The following is a 20680-nucleotide window of genomic DNA, read 5'->3' as shown; positions in this document are numbered from 1 at the left end:
TCTTTAACCATCAATATCTCAGTAACCGCTGATCATATAAGAAAATTAAGGAGGGTTTTAAAATGTTGAATAAATTTCCGACAAAAATCAGCTATGCTTATTTGAATAAATTTTTTTTTATTCTTTACATTAGTTTGAAAAATCAAGAAAAAAAGGGCTTGTAGTGGCTTTTGGAATAATCAGGCGTTAAGATGAAAATACCGAGAAAACCAATGTTGAGTGTGCCTTTTACAGTTCAATATGCCCAAAAAAACCCCGCAAAGTTTCGATTCAATCCATCGAGCCGTTTTTATGTTTTATTCGATCGAATTTTTGAAAAGAGTTAAAGGATCACGATTTTGACTTTAAATGATCATATTCTTTAACAAAATGCAAAAAAAAAATGTTTTTTTCAGTTCTTTTATACATTTTATTGACAAAAATGTTTAAATTTATTAAAATTTTTTTCAAAAAAATTCCAAAAAAAGATTTGAAAAATTTTAGATTTATTTTTAATGACTCCAAATAATATTTATTTTTATTGTTAGATAATTGAGACGTTTTCATACTTCGTTACGAAAGCTACGGATATCAATGAAATTTAGTACACAGTTAGACCATCGTCATCATCATTATTATATCAGCCGTTAACTGTCCACTGCTGAACATAGGCTTCCCCAAATTTTGCCAGTAGTTGTCATGCTTGGCAGGCAGGTTTTTTTTTTCAATGAATGATAATGGAATGGCAGTCCCATTGCTAGCAATATATCCTATCGAGAGGAAAGGGGTTGTTAGTGATGGAGACTAAGAATCCCATTGCTAGCAATATAACCAATCAGGTCGACCTCCTCGCGGTTCTCTCTGGAAACTAACATGATTAATTCCTGATAAGTTCATCATGATGGGCTAACTGGCCTGTTTTCATTCTCATCTATCATCTTTCACTGGTGCCACACTAGCGTATACCGTTAGCGCAGGCGGGGTTACCATTCCATTACCACCCATTAAAAAAAAGATTAATATATAGGGCATACTAATTTATATGAGAAAGCTGTGAGTATGCAGTTAGTATTTACCATGACAAACAATTTGTTATTGCCTCGTAGATACTTTTAAGTGACTTTTCCTACAGCTACTTTTGGAGATGGAGCGTGTAACGCGCCTGTCCAAAAATCTCGGCCATCCATATCGTCCGGACGGGCGGCATGCAAAAATTTACAATCCACTCAATAAAAAATCGTAATTCCTATATATATATCGGCAGCGACCGCATCTAGAATACGCTTTATACGATGTACTCACTTCTATATAAAACCGGGGAGAGAGCCAAATTCTAAATATAAAGGTGGCCGACGTGAACCGAAGGCGGCCGAATACGCCCGCCCGCCTCAGTCCATCGCTAGCTACGGCTTCGACATTCCCAAAATCAAGGCAAACGAACGCGCGGTAACCATACGTTCACTTAGTAAGGGCACACCGTAAACGGTATTCGGCAATTGGGAAAATCCAAATTCGGAACGCGCCCGTGAAATTGTAGTGAATTCGAAATTCGAAATCGTGGATTGTGACAGTGTGTGGTGTTCGATATTGAACGTTCCGTACCGCGTTACAGGTAATGTAGTATTATGTGCTTCCGTCTTGCGATGCTTTTTTATCTGTAACGGATTAAATGCTGCGTTGAGTGGAATGTAAATCATCAGCCGGATAAACACGTGCTGGAAGCGAGAGTATTGAGTTACAATATGTCTGCCTGCCGTTCCAGAATAATTTTCCATTTCCTCCCTCCTCTGCTCCGTAGTGTAATAGTTTTCTTATAATTTCCTCTCATTGCACACTGCGCTGAAAGTTTTCCTAACCTCAAACTTTTCGGCGTTAACAAAACAAATCGTAACATTTTAAGTACTTACAGAATACTTATTATTTTCACTTGCTTCTGTTTTAACACGTTATTAGAACTTTTATTTGCAGCATTTTTGTGTGTTGGTACCGCATTGCGACAGACTTTAGGCTACTTGCAAGCCGGTAGGTTTAGTCTAGGCGTTGCGGAGGCTGGACTGTATTGATTTTATATTCTCGCAATATCTCGTGATTCTGTCTATTCCACATTCAACTAGCATTTGTTCTCATTTCATTTTAAAACCGGGTTTTCTAAAGAAAGCGTCCCGTCTCGTCTCCTACCGAACACGTCCTCCAGAAAGGTATTTAAAATATTTGTATTTTGTGTCTATTTCTATGTGTTTAGATGTAGATTACTTTTGTTGAAAAATAAAACATTGATTGTTTATGATACTTGTTCAAATGACGTATCGTAAATACACAGTTGTGGGTGGTAGGACATACTCAAAAATAATCCGATACTTAATTTAAGAAACTTTGAACGTCAGACAAATTTATTTGAAATGTTAAATTCTTTCGATTTATATTTTTGATTATTTTATATTGAGTATCAAAAATTATAATAAATAGCAATAAAGATTATTGTGTAATCCAATTTACGTTTACAGAATTTTTTCATAAAAAAATGAATTTGGCAAAAATGCTTAATAAAGAATAGATACACGAGATAAATAAAAAAAAAATGAAGCCATAAAATTGTTAATTTATGGATGTATAACCATAAATAAACAGACGTGTTTAGTCTACTATTTTCTAAATTATGTCTCATTGCCTTGTAATATGAAATATAAAATCAGATTTTAAAATTTTTTACAATTGAATTTATGTTGGCCGGAGTAAATCTGTGTGGAGATGTGTGAGCAGTGAACAAAAGAAATTAAGATAATATGGCATTTAATTTTCTTTTTTACTTTTTTTTTTAATAGGCAGTTGCTTATATATGTAAAGGTACATTGCCCTTCATTAATTTATGTACGTATAGTTTGTTTCACTAGACCATAATGAAATTGTAAAAAAATGTATAATTCATTCCACTATAAAAAGCCTGCTAATGTCCCTAAGAACAAGGAATTACATAGAAGGAGTAATAAAAATGTTAATTCATAGCAGGCTAGTGTATAGAAAATGTTATACGGCCGTATAACCCTACCAAATTCAGATACAACCTGCTTGCATACTTTCTACATAAACTGTGTCAAATATAGAATCTAGTAATCTAAAATTTGTCATTGATAAATAATTGACATATCAAACATTTTCTATACATTAGCCTGCCGTGAATTGAAAAAAATGGTGTATCTTTCGTCCTCTTTTTACTAATTATATTTGCACAAGAAGAAAAGAGGCAATCATATGATTTGCAGTTTTTATTTTATCATTCCTTCTATGTAATACCTTGTTCTTAGTAATGTCCTATTGACTATGTAATAGTTACATAAATCAGAAATTTTGAAACATCTCTCCTTTCGAGAGTACGAAGTAGATAAAATTTTACGTGAGTATACAGTACAGGGCACGATTGGGCTTAATATAATACCTAAAGAAGGTGATTTGTAAGTCAATATGAATACGTACGTGTAAATGTTTATTTTTTTTTATGGGTGAAAATGGTTTTTTTTTTTTTTTTTTTATAGAACTTAGAATGGCAAACAAGCTGACGGCTCACCTGATGGAAAGTGGTAACCGTCGCCTATAGACATGAGCAGTACCATGGACATAACAGAGTATACTGTTTCGCCCATGATACCCCCCATGCGTTGCCATTCCTGAGGACTCAGGTGTTATTCCTCTGTACCCAGTAAATTCACGCCATATCCCACCCTTCAAACCGAAACACAGCCATGCAAACACAACTGCTTCACGGTTGAAACACGAATGGGACAGAGGTACCCAAGCAATCGACTTTTGTACAAAGTCTCCCTCTGGTAACCCCGCTTACGCTAACGGGATACGCTGGCGGAGTACCAGTGAAGGGTGATTGATGAGAATGAAAACAGGCCAGTTAGCCCATCATGATGAATTCATCAGGAATTAACTATGATAGTTTCCAGGGGGAACCGCGAGGAGGTCGACCTGGTTGGGTATATTGCTAGCAATGGGATTCTTAGTCTCCATTACTAACAATCCCTTTCCCCCTGTAAATGTTTATTTGCAGTAACTTTCAATTTTTTCACCGCATAATTACATTTCTGTTTCGCCAAAGGTTGACTGCGAGAGAATGCTATATAGTATTAACTCCGTCTTTTGTACCAGTAATTTTCTTTTTGTAGATACGATAAAGAATAAATTAATTAAAATAATTAATAAAATAAAAAATCGTTAATTTGATTATTTCGATTTATTACTTCGTTTAGAGTGTATTTCTGTACAATTTCAAGATTTGTTTATTTTTTCATTAAGTTTCTAATAAAACAGTTATTATACGATTGACTTTTTTAAATTTTTTTTTATAATGTAGAGTAGGAAAATTTGTGTTACAGCTATTTTTAAAAAAATATTTACGTACTTATTAAATAATTTTTAGAACAGATTTAAACCATTTTTAATATAACAGTAACATAACATGGCGTGAAAAGATTATCATGTTGGTGCATTTGTTTTATTGATCATTTAGAATGCTACTTATTTAGAGTCATAATTTTTTTTTTACTAAAAAGCACGTACCCAGAATTATTATAAGAAGTATGTTGACTCTTTTTTTTTTTAATTTGGAACGACCGAAGAGCTAAGGCCCGTCTGATATAAAGTAGTAATTGTCGATTATATACTTGAACAGTAATTTAAAGCACATTGTATAGGATATCACGTGATGTCCATCTTACTAGTCGATTCTTGTAGACTAAGTCATGATGTCTCCGTACTTAGTTCAGTAAGATTTTAAATATCTAGACCAGGGATTAAACTTGTAAGTATTTTTCAGTAATAGGAAAAAATTAGAGATAGGATTTTTATTTTACTTAAGGGGGTCTGAGGTTCATTCATTTTGGAAAAGGGGTTTCTTGCCCAAAATGGTTTGGGAACCTATGGTCCAGACTGTGTAATTAAATTAATATTATAAAGAGAAAGGCTTCGATTTTTTTTAAGGTACACGGTTACTGTAGCCTATGGATGCATTTTGGAACATCTCTCCTTCCGAGAGTAGACGAAGTAAATAAAAATTTTACGTGAGTATCCTGCAACGTTAGGGTTGTCACGTGCGCGTTTGCCACCCTGAAAAACCTTAATATTTGACTATGCATTTAGTAATGGACAAATTCAAAAAATAATGAAATCTTCAAGAAAAGAAAACATATTTGTTTCTAAAAGGTCGGAAGTACGCCTGCAATTTCTTTAATATTTCGGGTGACACGACAATCACTTATTGTCAAATGAGCCTCATACCGATTTGCCTTATATATATATATATATATATATATATATATATATATATATATATATATATATATATATATATATATATATATATATATATATATATATATATAAAGATAAAGAAAACTACAGTATAACTATAATATTTTCCAGACTGCACATATATTTTTTTTATCATTTCAGATAAAAAATCTAAATTATGAAATACAATTGATGAAGTCATTGTCTCCTACTTTTTGAAGTCGCTTGAAAAGTGATTTAATAAAAAGGAGAATTTGTATTAAAAATAACCGTAGCGTAAGTAATCATTCATGTCATTATAATCAGTCATGTCACGCGACTTTCGTTATAGTAACTTGAAATTTGCAACGTCACGGAAACTCGTGAAATGTGCCAACATTATTACATTCTAGTTATATCCCGCGGCTTCGTTTTCGCAAATCAACAAATAAAAGATCCTAAGTTCTAAATTAGGATATAATATTACCAGATATAGGGTATATTACCAGAGGTAGACGTAGAAAAGTCTTTTGCTTGGTCACCTCTGTCCCATTCGTGTTTCTACCGTGAAGCAGTTGTTTCCATGGCTGTGTTTCGGTTTGAAGGGTGGGATATGGCGTGAATTTACAGGGTATAGAGGAATAACACCTGAGTCCTCAAGAATGGCAACGCATGGGGTGTATCATGTGCTAAACAGGGGGCAAATGAGCATGCGGCTCACCTGGTGGTAAGTGACTACCGCCGCCCATGATCACCCACAACACCAGCGGCATTGCAGGTGTGCTGCCGGCCTTTTAAAAAGGAATATACGCTTTTCATGAAGGTTATGTTGTCGTATCGGTTCGGAAATACTGCTGCTGGAAGTTGATTCCAAAAAATGGTTGTGCGTGGAAGAAAGTTTTTGCCTTCCTTTCTCTTTTCTTTCTTAAATATATAGGGACAAGTCTCTATTCGGCAGTTGTTCGAGTTATTGGACTGTTAAGCTAATAATTTCACTTTTAGCTTGGAAATTGCAAAGTTCTAATTGATGACTGTGAGCGCTGGAATCAGCTCACGTCATCCACGTAAGCGTTACAATAATTTCCGCTAATTGCAGTTTCATGGCTGTCTTAATGTTAGTATAGTTTGTATTGAGGTCAAGTTCGCATATTCGGTGAATACATAATTCAGTCATCGTTGAACAAGCATTATTTTTTGATAAAAGAAAATAATCAAAAAAATTTAGTTTAACTTAGAAAATCAAGTTGTAAATTTTTCGTTTGTAGTTTTGTGCATAGAAAAGTATATAAGAATCGGTCAAGATATAGATTTGCACATCAGTGGACTTATTTCTTGGAGAAGTAGCTTCTAGTGAAATCAGCGGTTACCAAAAAATTTTCAATTAGTGGTGCGTATAAAATTATAATTTTGTATTTGGTATTATCTTAATTAATGGTCGAAGAATGGGCAGAAGCGTTCCTCTTATCACCAAAAACCTAACTGTGGTTGTCAACCTTTGAGAACGAAATGTAAAGAATCACACACAAGCCCAAGAGGTTTAAGTGGTATTAACAAATCCATAGTTTTCTTTAATTTGTTTGCATGCTAATTAAATTAGAAAAAAAAAACACCTGTCAAGCATGACAATTAGTGGAAAATATCCCATGTCTTGAAAAAGGACCAAATTAAAAGTACCCGTAACCGGCGAGCGTGTATGAAAAGATTGATGAATGTGGAGGAAGCGAAAGAGGTTTGTTTGTATAGAAACATTTGGCGTTGCATTATTTCTGCCTACTCTAATGTGAGACAGGCGTGACAGATATGTCTGTATATATGTATTTATAATATTACTAGAATTTAAAGAGATGTCCTAGTATTATACAGTGTGGTAGCTTAATGCCATGCTACCCCGATTTATCGACCGCAAAGGTCATGAGTTCGAGTCTGGTTGACACCAATGACTAAATTTCCAGTTATGGAAACCATTTAAAATAAATCAAATTAATCCGAGTGCCGGCAGTAGGCTCGCCCTTATCACGGTGGATTCTAATATGCTCGCCGAAATGTCACTACGTCGAGTGTTACGTTCAACACAGTGGCAGTAGTCGACGAATTCTTCTGATTATCCCGTTGGAAATTATTATCGTGAGCATATTTTTTTTTTTTATCCTACCTTTAGTAATTTTTTTTTATACAACTTAGAATGGCAAACAAGCTGACGGCCCACCTGATGGAAAGTGGTAACCGTCGCCTATAGACATGAGCAATACCATGGACATAACAGAGTATACTGTTTCGCCCATGATACCCCCCATGCGTTGCCATTCCTGAGGACTCAGGTGTTATTCCTCTGTACCCAGTAAATTCACAACATATCCCACCCTTCAAACCGAAACACAGCCATGCAAACACAACTGCTTCACGGTTGAAACACGAATGGGACAGAGGTACCCAAGCAATCGACTTTTGTACAAAGTCGGGTATGTTATAATTTGAGGTAATTTCCTAGCATGGAATCAGAAAAAGGCCGGCAGCACACCTGCAATTCCTCTAGTGTTCCGGTGCTCATAGGCAGCGGTAGTCACTTACCATCAGGTGAGCTGCATGCTCATTTGCCCCCCTGTATTATAAAAAAAAATGATTATATAATTATTATTCTTAAACTATTCAGGCTTCTGTAAAAAGTCAGTATAATTATCAAGTAGAACTAAAATCATGTTATGTCAATGTTAACGTAACATTTTATCATCACCACATCAGCCTTTAACTGTCCACTGCTGACATAAGCCTCTCCTTAGAGGGGTTTGTCAGTAGTTGCCACGTTTGGCAGTTCGGCTTTGGTAATGTTTTGAGACAGACGCTGCTGCATTTCTTGACCATTCACTTCCCTTAGTCGTCTCTTACGACACCCACGGAAAAGAAGTGGCCTGTACCGTACTCGGGACCACACAACAACGTAACATTTAATTACGTTTAATTATATACATCAATTTCCTTCTTGCCACAACTTATGTTCACTCAGATTCACTTTGATTATTTTCGACGTTTGAAGGTTTAGATATATTTTTTAACTAACGTAAAAGTTCACAAGGCTCACGCATCTCTGGCATACAGCCAAATCCAAATACAAACGCGTTTAGGCACCGATGTCGCGTATGAAAGGCGACGCCGTCGTGATGTACAGACAGAGAGACATATCCAGAGTTTCTTAATTGTAAATGCTTTATGGTTTGTAGTAAAAAAACTATGGGAAAACTCTGTGATGGTTGTTTAATTAATACTTGTTTAGCGAATAAAATAAAACTGTCAAATATTAAAAAATATAGTAATGAAATAGTGCATTTATAATTTTAAAAAGTTGTCAAAGTCTATGGTCAGTGATATAATAGATAATATTTTGCATAATCATTAGTTTTTTAATTAGCAAGTGTGTATTTTGAGATTTTTAATAAGTAAGTAGGTATATGACGTTCTTTTTTAGCCCTTAAATGTAAGAAAGTGCGTTATCTGAATAACTCCAAATCAAAGATGTTATTTCTAAGGCATCTCATTTGAATAGAAAAAAAAGTATAAATAAAAAATATGTATATGTGTATTTGTACGATAAAATATATAATGTAATTAATTTAATTTTGGCTGTTTAAAAATTGTACACTGCTGTATCCTCTGACATTGATGCTCCTTTCCACTTTGGGTGTTGCTGGAAGAGAACTCTATCAGAGTTAAGCTCGCCTTTGTACTTTTGTTTACCTCTGTCATATTTTTATAACTAATGTGTACAATAAAGTATTAAATAAAATAAAAAAAATAAAAAAGGCATGTTATATGGTGGTCGCTACTACGTCATCAACAGAAGATGTACAATTTGCATATATAATCATTCTAAAATTAAGCATATTTATACTATAACTAGTCGTGTGCTTCCAGCTTAGAATAGCCCACCCCTTTCTTTCCCGTGGGTGTCGTAAGAAGCGACTAAGAGAGGATGAGCGATGGGCAGCAGTGTCCCTTCTAAAATATATCACCTACCAAACATGGCAACTACTGGTAACATCTCCCAAGTGGGAGGCTTATGTTCAGGAGTGGATATTAAAAGGCTGATATGGTATGATGGTGAACGCCTGTAAAACAAGGGGTATCACGTGCATTGTTATTGATTGAAGTTTTCATTAGTAAATTTCTAATGTTTTTTTTTATGGGTGATAATGAAATAGTAACCCCACCCGCGCTATCGGTATACACTGGCGGGGCACCAGTGAAGGATGATAAATGAGGATGAAGCAGGTCAGTTAGCCCATCGTGACGAATTCAACAAGAATTGTTCACGATGGTTTCCAGGGGGAACCACGTGGAGGTCGACCCGATGGGGCATATTGCTAGCAATGGGGCTGTCAAACACCATTGCTAACAATCCCTTTCCCCCCAAAATTTCTAATGTTTGTATCAATAAAACTGAATGGAAATGTAAACAAACGAATACTTGGTCTGACCAAAAGTATATACTTATGATTAATAGCAGTGAAAATAAAAAATCTACTATTCAATCGAATGTTTCGGTAGTTTACTTTTGCACAAACATGTCTTTTTGTACATAAAAGTTCTACTTGCATGCTAGGGTGAGCATCAAACAATTCTGTTGTAGGCACTGCCTAAGCCAGTCTTTCCCAACCTTTTTTGTGCCATACATACATAATACATACATACATAATTTTTCCCGAAAAAGTTTACTTGACGACTCTAATCGCCCGGTTGATATTTTGGTAACATCAAACGAAATTATACCTAATAAATATTTACAGCATTGTTTTCATTTACTTGTTTTTGTTAAATTTGGCACTGATATCTACTTGTAGCATTGCATTTAAATATCTCGGAGCAAGAGGGTTAAAATCGCTCCATTTTTAATTTGACAATTAAAAATGGACTTAATTATCAAATTGCCCCCCTATGGGGCGTGGGTCCCACGTTGGGAAACACCGGTCTAAGCGATCCCACTGGCTTATCCATAAATAAATAATGAGACTACACTATGGGATAATATTTATATTATTATATGTATCACATCTCCTATATTTAGAACTAACAAAATTTTTCATCGTGCCTCCCACCAAATTGTTTATAATTACTCCTCTCCATCCAAAGGTTGCCTGGAAGAGATCGCTCTTAACGATAAGGTCGCCCATTGTTTTCTCATTGTGATTATTTTTTGTAATTGTTTATATTTATAATAAGTTTAGTATTGTAATCTTTTGGAGGAAACAATAAAGAGTTTCTATCTATCTATCTATGGGGTTCTTCAAAATCGTGTATATTAAGGTTTCTTCAGGGTATTTACTAATTGATAATGGAATGGTAACCCCGCCTTCACTAACGGTATACGCCGGCGGGGCACCAGTGAGGGATGATAGGTGAGAATGAAAAGGCAGGTCAGTTAGCCTATCGCATTGAATATATCTGGTATTTAGCACGAGGTTTCCAGAGGGGACCACGTGGAGGTTGACCTGGTAGGATATAATGCTAGCAATGAGACTGGTAGTCCGTATTACTAATAATCTCTTCCCCCCCTTCAAGGTATTTTATTTATGGGTAAAAATGGAACAGTAACCCCGCCTGCGTTATCGGTTTACGCTGGCGGGGCACCAGTGAGAGATAATAGATGAGGATAAAGGCAGGTCAGTTAGCCCATCGTGAAAAATTCAACAATAATTAACCACGATGGTTTCCAGGGACCGTGTGGAGGTCGACATAATAGGGTATTTTGCTAGCAATGGGGTTATTAGAACCAATTACTAACAATCCTTTCTTCCCGATTTCTTCAAGGTTGGCAACGCGTACGTGAAACGCCTAGCTTTGAAGGTATCCATAGGCTGCATTGACCGAATACCATCAGACGGACTGTATGCTTGTTTATCACCTTCACTGTATAAAAAAAAATTAAAGAGAGAGAGAGATAAAAATAGGTTGATTACTAAACAATAATAATGAATGCGTTGCAGGGAGACAGTGGATGCAGGTGGTTCAGGACCGTTCTTTATGGCAGTCTATGGGGAGGTTTATGTCCAGCACTGGACAGTGCATAATAGCTGAAATGATGATGATGATGATAATGAATTATGTCATGATTGATGCCCTGTATTTATTTTTTGGTGCGAAACATACTCTTTCGTAAATCACAGCATCGATTACATTAGATATTACTGTAATGTTATTTTTTTAAAAAAAAGCAATGTGTATAAACGTATTTAGGTCATCAGGTGGAAAAGTCAGCAGATGTACGCGTAAACCGCAACAATATACACCTACAAGTTCCGCGAATAAAAATAAAACATTTTGTGATCCAATACTGTACTAGTTTTACCATCAGTAATGTATCTATTAATGGAATGATAAATAAGCAAGTATTTTTAGACGGTAGACTTATGTTTAACGCTCGGGTAGTGGGCAAGGGATTGCTAGGTAACGGGGACGCTTGTTACCATTTATTTATTTATTCATTAATACATATATGTGTACATGGCGGACTTAATGCTAAAACATTCTCTCCCAGTCAACCATAGGGAAGTGTCAGAATACTCGAACGCGGTACTAGTAATTATTGATATACATGCAATCTCTAGCAGTGTGTACTTGCCCCATTGCTAGAGACCTTCAGGGAACCTTTCTTGGAAACCTTCGTGCTTAATTCCAGGTTTATTTATCATGATGTAATGACTGATTTGCATCATCATCATCTGTCAACTCTCATTGGTGCCCCGTCAGTATAAATCGATAGTGCAGGCAAGGTTACCATTCCATTATCATCTATTTGATAAAACCTGTCCCACCCAATATTTTAGGATAAGGTAGTCCATTTTACCAGCAATTGCTTCCAGGGCACTGTTTTTAACTACTGTTTCTTTAAAACAGCGATCTTAGTAAACTTAACACTAGATACAAATTCAAACTTGCTGTTTTGATGTATTGCTTAGAAAAAGTTACTAGGTCTTTTATGGGAATGGACATTAAATGTCATAATAAGATACCGAAGGATATTTTGGATCTATCTTTTGATAAATTTAAAACTGTTATTAAAAAACACTTATTGAACAAAGCCTATTACACACTAAACGATTACTCGAATGACAAACGTGCATAGTGTTAGTCGACCATGTACGGTCTTTTAACGACCATGTAATTTTAGACATAGCACATTGAAATAAATACACATAATTTTAACAGAGATTTAAAAGAATTGATGACTGTTGAGTTTCTTGTTGTCTCTTTCCAACAGATAACAACTTTCCGAACCTTGTAGTAGATTAAAAAAAATTATGATTTAGGTAAAAGTGTTTGTAAATACTGTTTATTTGAGTAAAGATGATTTGATTACGAATTAGGAATAAGGAAGAAAGAAAATAAAAAGAAAGAAAGAGGAATAACACCTGAGTCCTCAGGAATGGCGACGTATGGGGGTATCATGGGCGAAACAGTATACTCTGTTATGTCCATGGTACTGCTCATGTCTATAGGCAACGGTTACCACTTTCCATCAGGTGGGCCGTCAGCTTGTTTGCCATTCTAAGTTATATAAAAAAAAAATATTACAGCTAATTAGCTAATTAATTATTTAATATCACTGGTCACTGTGTTTCTGGTACCAAGAGCAGTCTGCCAGTCTGGTTGGAGTCAACACGTTCTAATATTAGAGTCGTTGCAACTAGCTGATACAATCGACCGATTTAGAATTTCCAGCAGTCACTGCACGATGACGTGCTATTGATTTTAACGTCTCCGAAAAATCTGGTCGCGTTTATTTATTACTAGCTTTTTCCCGTCGCTTTGCCCGCGTGATTCGGTATATGAAATATTGTATGTGTTAAATTAGGGTATAATCTATCAATGTACCAAATTTAATTAAAATCCGTTCAGCCGTTTTATTTTAATTGATGAAAATGGAATGGTTACCGTGCCTACGCTATCGGTATATGAGTATATAAGAAATATCCATTTATCTGACCATACAAACATCTTTATAAACATTGTCTTTTATAATATTAGTAGATATAGATTTTGTGCAGGGATTTTTTTTATGGATGACAATGGTATGGTACACCATAGATTACGAAAGGGGCACCAGTGGAGGATTAATTGCATAACAGAGTGTACTGTGTCTTCATGCGTTGCCATTCCCAAGGTCTATGGCGTTATTCCTCAGTACCCTGTAAATTCACAGCCATAACCCACCCTTCAAACCGAAACACAGTCATGCAAACAACTGCTTGTTATGCAAGTAGACGATTTTGTTATAAAGTTGATATCTGCTGCTGATTTTCACCGTCGTACAACCCGCCATAAACTAAAGTTTCATCCCAACCTTCTGGACGAATGGCGGTCCTTCACCGTGCGTTTTTCAAGGCACTTTCTTCCACGCACAACCACCCTTTGGCATCAACTTCAAGCAGCAGTATTTCCGAACCGATACGACATCATAACCTTTAAGAAAAGAACATATTCCTTTTTAAAAGGCCGGCAGCGCACCTGCAATGTCGTTGGTGTTGTGGGTGATCATGGGCGGCGGTAGTCACTTACCATCATTGATTTTTTTGTCACCATTTTTTTTTGTTTTGTTGCCATTTTATTTTCATTTTTTATCTCTTTTATTGTGTATTATGTGTATGTTTGTATTGTAATTTGTGTGCTGTAAGTAATGTAAATAAATTATCTATCTGTCTTTCTATTATCAGGTGAGCCCAATGCTCGATTGCCCATGTGTTGTAAAAAAAACGTCTCTCTCTGGTAAATAATGAAACGACAACTACAAAATCAAATTGCTCTGCCAATACAGCTACGGAGAAGACATAGGTTTTGTAACTGAAGTCGATATGGAGGCCGGGGTTGCGTACCCGTATGCCTTTACTCCACAATCGGACAGATTAATAGAGAGGACATCCCATGACAAGATTGATGAATGTGGAAGAAGCGAAAGAGGTTTGTTTGAATCGAAGCATTTGGCGTTCCATTGTTTCTGCCTACCCTAATGGGAGACAGGCGTGACAGATATGTATGTATGTATGTATGTAATTAGATAAGAATTATGATAAATTGTAGTGTGGTTAAAATACGAAAGCCCATTTTAAATTAATAAAAAAGAAAAAAAAAACACTTGTACGGCATTCGTTGTATAGTTGCCGTGCTGGTGTTAGGTGGGCGTATACTATTTTTCAAACTTTGATGTAATCATCACCTACGCACCGCCAGCTTCGAATTACTTTATTATGACTGATGCATCTCTTTAGAGATGATGTTCGGCCATTTTCAGACGGCCATTACGGTCTTCCGTTATCGTATATGTTTATAAGACCGTGGTGGTATGTTAGGAAAAACATTATTGTTCGCTGGAAAAAATGTTCGCTGGCATATTTTAATTAATATCGTCACGTATTTGGTTAAGCCGTTCAAACGTTCAAAATATGATGAGATATTTTATGTAGTGTATATTTATTTTGATTTTAATATATATATTTATGTTCTGCGTAAACGAGAAATACTTTTAAACCGACTTCAAAAAGAAGAGGATTCTTAATTCGGTTCATTTTTTTATGTTTGTTACTTCATTACTCCGTCAGTTATAAACCGATTTGGAAAATTCTTTTTTTTATTTGGAAATATATACTTACAGTATAGGGCCATAGAGATTTTATTAAATTCAATTTAGTAGATTATATTTTAGACCATAATAGATAGATAGATAGATGTTAATTTGTATACTCTTACCTTTATAGATCAAGTAAAATAGATGTTCTTGAGTTTGGGAGCCTGGTGTTCTGTAAGACGGGTAATCCTAGTACCGACACCAGTCTCTCACAAAGATTGTTTTTAAATTGTAACCTATATAGCTGTAAATTTTATTATGTTGTCATTTTGTGAGAGAAATAAATATATATATAGGCGGCCGGTCGTAAAACTAAGCCAAATCCTTTAGTAATATGGATAAAACCATATAACGCTGACCCCAAATAATGATTGGGATAAGGGTAGGGATATGATGATATATATATATATATATATATATATATATATATATATATATATATATATATATATATATATATTGAATTACTTACAGCACACAAATTACAATACAAACATACTACAAACATACACACAAAACACAGTAAAAGAGATAAAAGAATGAAAAACAAAAAAAAAAACAAAAGCAAAATATATAAAACAAGAATTTCCTTTTTTCATGCGTGTGCCATAGTAACGTAAAATGGTCACAATTCAGATTATTATTTTTTTGCCCTCAAAATAGCAAAATACATAAGTGATTTTGTCGCAATTGAAGTCGGTTCTCTTATGGGCCTCAATATTACATTATATTTATGTTTCTCTCGTGTTCTTAGGCTTTTCAGTTTTTCGATTAGAATGGTAGAACGTGGCAGTGAAATTAGAGAGTTTATAAGCACCTTAATCCTCAGGAATGGCAACGTATGGGGGTGACTAGTTTTGTTTTTTTTTATACAACTTAGAATGGCAAACAAGCTGACGGCCCACCTGATAAAAAGTGGTAACCGTCGCCTATACACATGAACAGTACCATGGACATAACAGAGTATACTGTTTCGCCTATGATACCTCCCATGCGTTGCCATTCCTGAGGACTCAGGTGTTATTTCTCTGTACATTTATAGTGGAATTATACCTATACATTATACCCTGTTCATTTACAGTATATTTTGTGGTGCCTATGATGGTGTTTAGGTTTATAGATGACTGTTTTCCATCAGGTAGATTATCAACTTTTTGGACATTCTAGTTTTAAAAAAATCAATATTCAAATACAAGCACAGCTGTTTTGTCGCAGCTTATCGTTTCATCCGTTAGCTGTCCACTGCTGGACATAGGCCTCTCTAATAAGAAGGGGTTTGCCAATAGTTGCTATGTTTGGTAGGCTGATTGGCAAACGCAGTTAGGTTTTAGTTTATGTTTTAAGAAGTACATTGCTCCCTCGATTATTAAGTTTTTTTAGTCGCCTCTCACGAGCTCATAGGGAAAGGAATGGATTGCCCATTCTGTGCCGGGACTGTAGTCCATTCGTTCATTTCTATGTACGGCAATAAATAAATGAAAACTCTCTATAATTTTTTATGTTTTGAGGTCAGAAGGGGGAAAAACATTAGGATACTTGATACGACGAACTTATGAACATTATAATAGAAGGCAAGAGAGAAGAAAGGAGAGGAAAGGGGAGACTAAGACATAGTTATATTAGACAGATCAAGGAAACAGTTGATGTCGTGTCGTATCAAGAGGTGAAGAGACTCGCTGAAAATCTTAGTCAGTGGCAAGAGCTCCACCGACAAGAGCTGCGCTCTTAAATAGAATACATAGATAGATAGCATGCATCTATATTTCTAGTTGTTTATTAGAAAAAACAATATTGTTATGCCCCAGTTAGCTCGAATAACTCTACATACGTTCTCAAGGCCCATCAGTCACCTGCCACTGCGTCCATCATACGATGTACTTGGCTTCTTTCCTTATTTTTTTCCAGTCTTAGAGATGTAGTAAAATAATATTTGTATTGTATAACGGGTCGTTACGCTGGCACCGTTGGAGGCTGGCCAGGGAGACGAGTGCGTTGCCCAAAGTGTCAATTTGGGATCCTTATATAAAAAAAAGAAAAGACTATGTTTAAATTGTCATAAATTATTCGTAGCTTTTTAAGGATTTTTTTTATGCAACTTAGAATAGCAAACAAGGTAACGGCCCACCTGATGGTAAGTGGTAACCGTCGCCTATAGATATAATCAGTACCATGGACATAACAGAGTATAACTGTTCCGCCCATAATACTCCCCGTGTGTTGCCATGTGGATACAGGTGTTATTCCTCTGTATCCTGTAAATTCACTGCCATATACCACCCTTCAAACCGAAACACAGCCATGCAAACACAACTGCTTCACCAGCCGGAGGTGCTCAAGCAAACAACTTTTGTACAAAGTCTCCCTCTGGTAAAATATTCTACTAGTGGAGTTCTATATATTTCCAAAGGATCATAACTCGAAAAATGTTCATACCAACACACATAGATTCAGAATAAACTACATGACATAGTAATTATTATTCATTCTCTATCACACTATACGAGTAGAAATAACCTCAAAATTTGACTTCTAAATTTAGACTAAACATTAAACAGAATTGCTATTGGATTGACATTTTTGTAAATTATTAACTAGGTATATATCGCAACTTCACAGGCATAGTTCTTTTTTATAATGCATTTTTTTTAAATAATAATAGCAACCCCACCTGCGCTAACGGTATACACTGGCGAGGCACTAGTGAGGGATGATAGGCGGGAATGAAAAAGGCAGGCCAGTTAGCCCATCGTGATAAATAATACACTTGGTATTCAGCACGCCGGTTTCCAGGGGGGACCACGTGGAAGGTCGACCTGATGGGGTATATTCTGGTAGTCCGCGTTACTAACAGTACCTTCCCCCCACAGGGGTGCTACTATTCATTATTATATTTAGTTACTTTGTAATTTCTCGCAACCCTCACACAAGTCATAGGGTCTAACAGCCTCATTGCTAGCGCGTGGATGTCGATCTAATGGGTAAATGTCCATCAGGTCGACTTCCACGCGGCTCCCCCTAGAAACCATCGCGGTTAATTCTTGTGGAATTCATCACGATGTGCTAACTGATCTGTTTTTATTCTCACCTTATATCATCTCTCACTGGCCCCGCCAGCGTACACCGTTAGCGCAGGCGGGGTTACCATTCCAATATCATCCATTAAAAAAAAAAGTGGACAGATAACGGCTAATATGTTGACGATCTCTCTCTTTATCTCTCTTATCATTTAAGTGTTTTCTCTTGTCAGTGCAACTAATTCATGCATCTTCTTCCAGCCAGTTCTATCCTAGGCCATATCCTTGACCTCCCTATACGACATGACACCTAGTGTTTCTTTTATCTGTCCTGTGTAGTTATTCCTCGGCTTTCTCCTTTCTCTTTTGCCCTCTATTTTTCCTTCTACTATGCTCTTTAAAAAATCGTCATATCGTATAAGACGGCCCAGCGTTTTGCCTCCTCTATTCTCTATATTGACGATACTGTATTACATTTTAGTTGTATGACAACAGCTACGGAACTAACGCCAATTCAGCGCAACACGCACTTGGCGATTTTTCTCAAACACTACCGTCTGGCTGGCAGCCACGCACACTCGTCGTCTAAAAGGGTCGTTGACTACATTCATATTCATAAATAATATTGTGTAATCTGTTGATTATGGCTAAAATGGTAACAGAGTTATGTGAATTTTATAAATAGATATTACATCTATTATATATATATATATATGACTATCATTTATTTATTTTATTTTTATTTATTTATTTGTTACTGTGTTTTAGTGTAATAAAGAATATATAGAACTCCATCTTAATATAAAGAACTCCATAAATCAATTAACCTCCATTAATAAAAAACTATACTCAAAATAAAAATATTAACACTGTATTTCAAGTCAGACCTACAGGAACACCACTGTGGGAAAAGGGGGAAAGGGATTGTTAGTAATGGGGACTGAGAATCGTATTGCTAGTAATATATCCGACCAGGTGGACCTCCACGCGGTTCCCCCTGGAAACTATCATGGTTAATTCCTGATGAATTCATCATGATGCTGAATTGATCAGGAGGCTAACTGGCCTGTTTTCATTCTCACCTATCACCCTTCACTGGTGCTCCGTCAGCGTATCCCGTTAGCGCAGGCGGGGTTACCATACCATTTTCACCCATCAAAAAAAAAAAACACATTCTATTGGGAGAAAGGGATTGTTAGTAATGCGAACTACCAGTCCCATTGCTAGCAATGTGCCCTATCAGGTCGACCATACTTATATAATATTACTTAACAACTGTGTAATCCTGGAGGAAAGGGATTGTTATCAATTGGGTAGTTAGTCCCTACTGTTATCAATATATCCTATCAGGTCGACCTCCACGTGGTTTCTCCTAGAAACTATCGTGCTGAATTCCTGGCGTATTCTCACGGTGGGCTAACAGATCTGCCATTTCATCTTCACCTATCATCTTTCACTAGTCCCCGCCAGCGTATACTGTTAGCACAAGCGGAATTACCATTCCATTGTCATCTATAAAAAAAAACACGTTCTATTTGGCCAAGTAGTTTTTGTGTAACGGAAAAAAGAGACAGAAAGAAATTTTAAAAATAATCGTTGACTTCTGTTGGTTTAATTTAGATGTATTTTTTTTTTAAATACCTCTTATGCACAGATAGATCGTGTAATTATAATTTTATTCTACTTTGAAAAAAAAAATTAAATAAATCTCTCAAAATATGTGCTTTACCTTACACATTTTCTCTAGACTTTCACTTAAAAGTAATATACATTCTATTTCCCATATTTCAATACCAAAAGCAAGTAAAGGTCCCTCAGCATCCCTCAGTATCCAAGCGACTTAAAACTACAAAAATAAGCCTTACAGTTTTTTAACATCCATAATATTTTTTTATGCAATTTAGAATGGCAAACAAACTGACGGCCCACCTGATGGAAAGTGGTAACCGTCGCCTATAGACATGAGCAGTGCCATGGACATAACAGAGTATACTGTATCGCTCATGACACCCCCTATGCGTTGCCATTCCTGAGGACTCAGGTGTTATTCCTCTGTAATAATATAATATATTGAATATATTATAATATATTTTATTATTGTAAATAAATAAATAAATAAATGATTTTCAAAGGCAACCAAGTGTTCATCTAATTGGCAAGGTATAATACTTTGTTACTTACCATTTCCTTAGTGATACCATAGTTCCTTTGTCATCTAATCACCTTGAAGATGGCACTGCGTAAAGACACGTGCTAAATGTGTCCCCAATAAGAAGGGCAAGGTCTCCACACCACCCGTTGTGCCCTGTAGAAAAACTGGGAAAGTTAAAAATCATTTCTCGCCAGTCTACCGCCTGTTGGCGTGTATCCAATATAATTTATTTAACAGTTATATGTCTTTCAAAATATTATAGCAGTGCAGCGGCTTTGCAAGACGTCAAGGCTAATTTCGTATTATTTGGGTCTCTTGTATAAATAAAGCAAGTGTCCACTTAGGCGGAATCGTTAATTTTCGATGTTAAAATTGTGTCAACATAACATTTTGGGACGTGGTGATGCTTTCATTAGTTTTCAGAATGCGTATTCATACATACATACATGTACATGTATATATATATATATATTTAATGGGTGATAATGGAATAACCCCACCCGCGCTATCGGTATACACCGGCGGGGCACCAATGAAGGATGATAGGTGAGAATGAAGCAGGTCAGTTAGCCCATCGTGACGAATTCAATAAGAACTGTTCACGATGGGTTCCTGGGGGAACCACGTGGAGGTCGACCTAATAGGGCAAATTGCTAA

At 35.9% G+C, this 20680-nt stretch overlaps 1 protein-coding gene across 1 annotated transcript in view; it reads left to right on the top strand.

The window, feature by feature from the left end:
- Positions 1-1365: 1365 nt before the first annotated feature.
- Positions 1366-20680, top strand: part of LOC113512474 (muscle-specific protein 300 kDa) — a 232148-nt gene continuing 212833 nt past the window's right edge. The window contains exon 1 of the mRNA XM_052899082.1: positions 1366-1591. The gene's annotated coding sequence lies outside the window, so the exon portion shown is untranslated. The remainder of the gene's footprint in view (positions 1592-20680) is intronic.

Source organism: Galleria mellonella, unplaced genomic scaffold (assembly GCF_026898425.1).
Source record: "Galleria mellonella isolate WM207_F2 unplaced genomic scaffold, CSIRO_AGI_GalMel_v1 utg56, whole genome shotgun sequence".
Taxonomy (NCBI): domain Eukaryota; kingdom Metazoa; phylum Arthropoda; class Insecta; order Lepidoptera; family Pyralidae; genus Galleria; species Galleria mellonella.
Note: the sequence above shows the minus strand (reverse complement) of the source record. Positions and strands in the feature narration are given on the sequence as shown.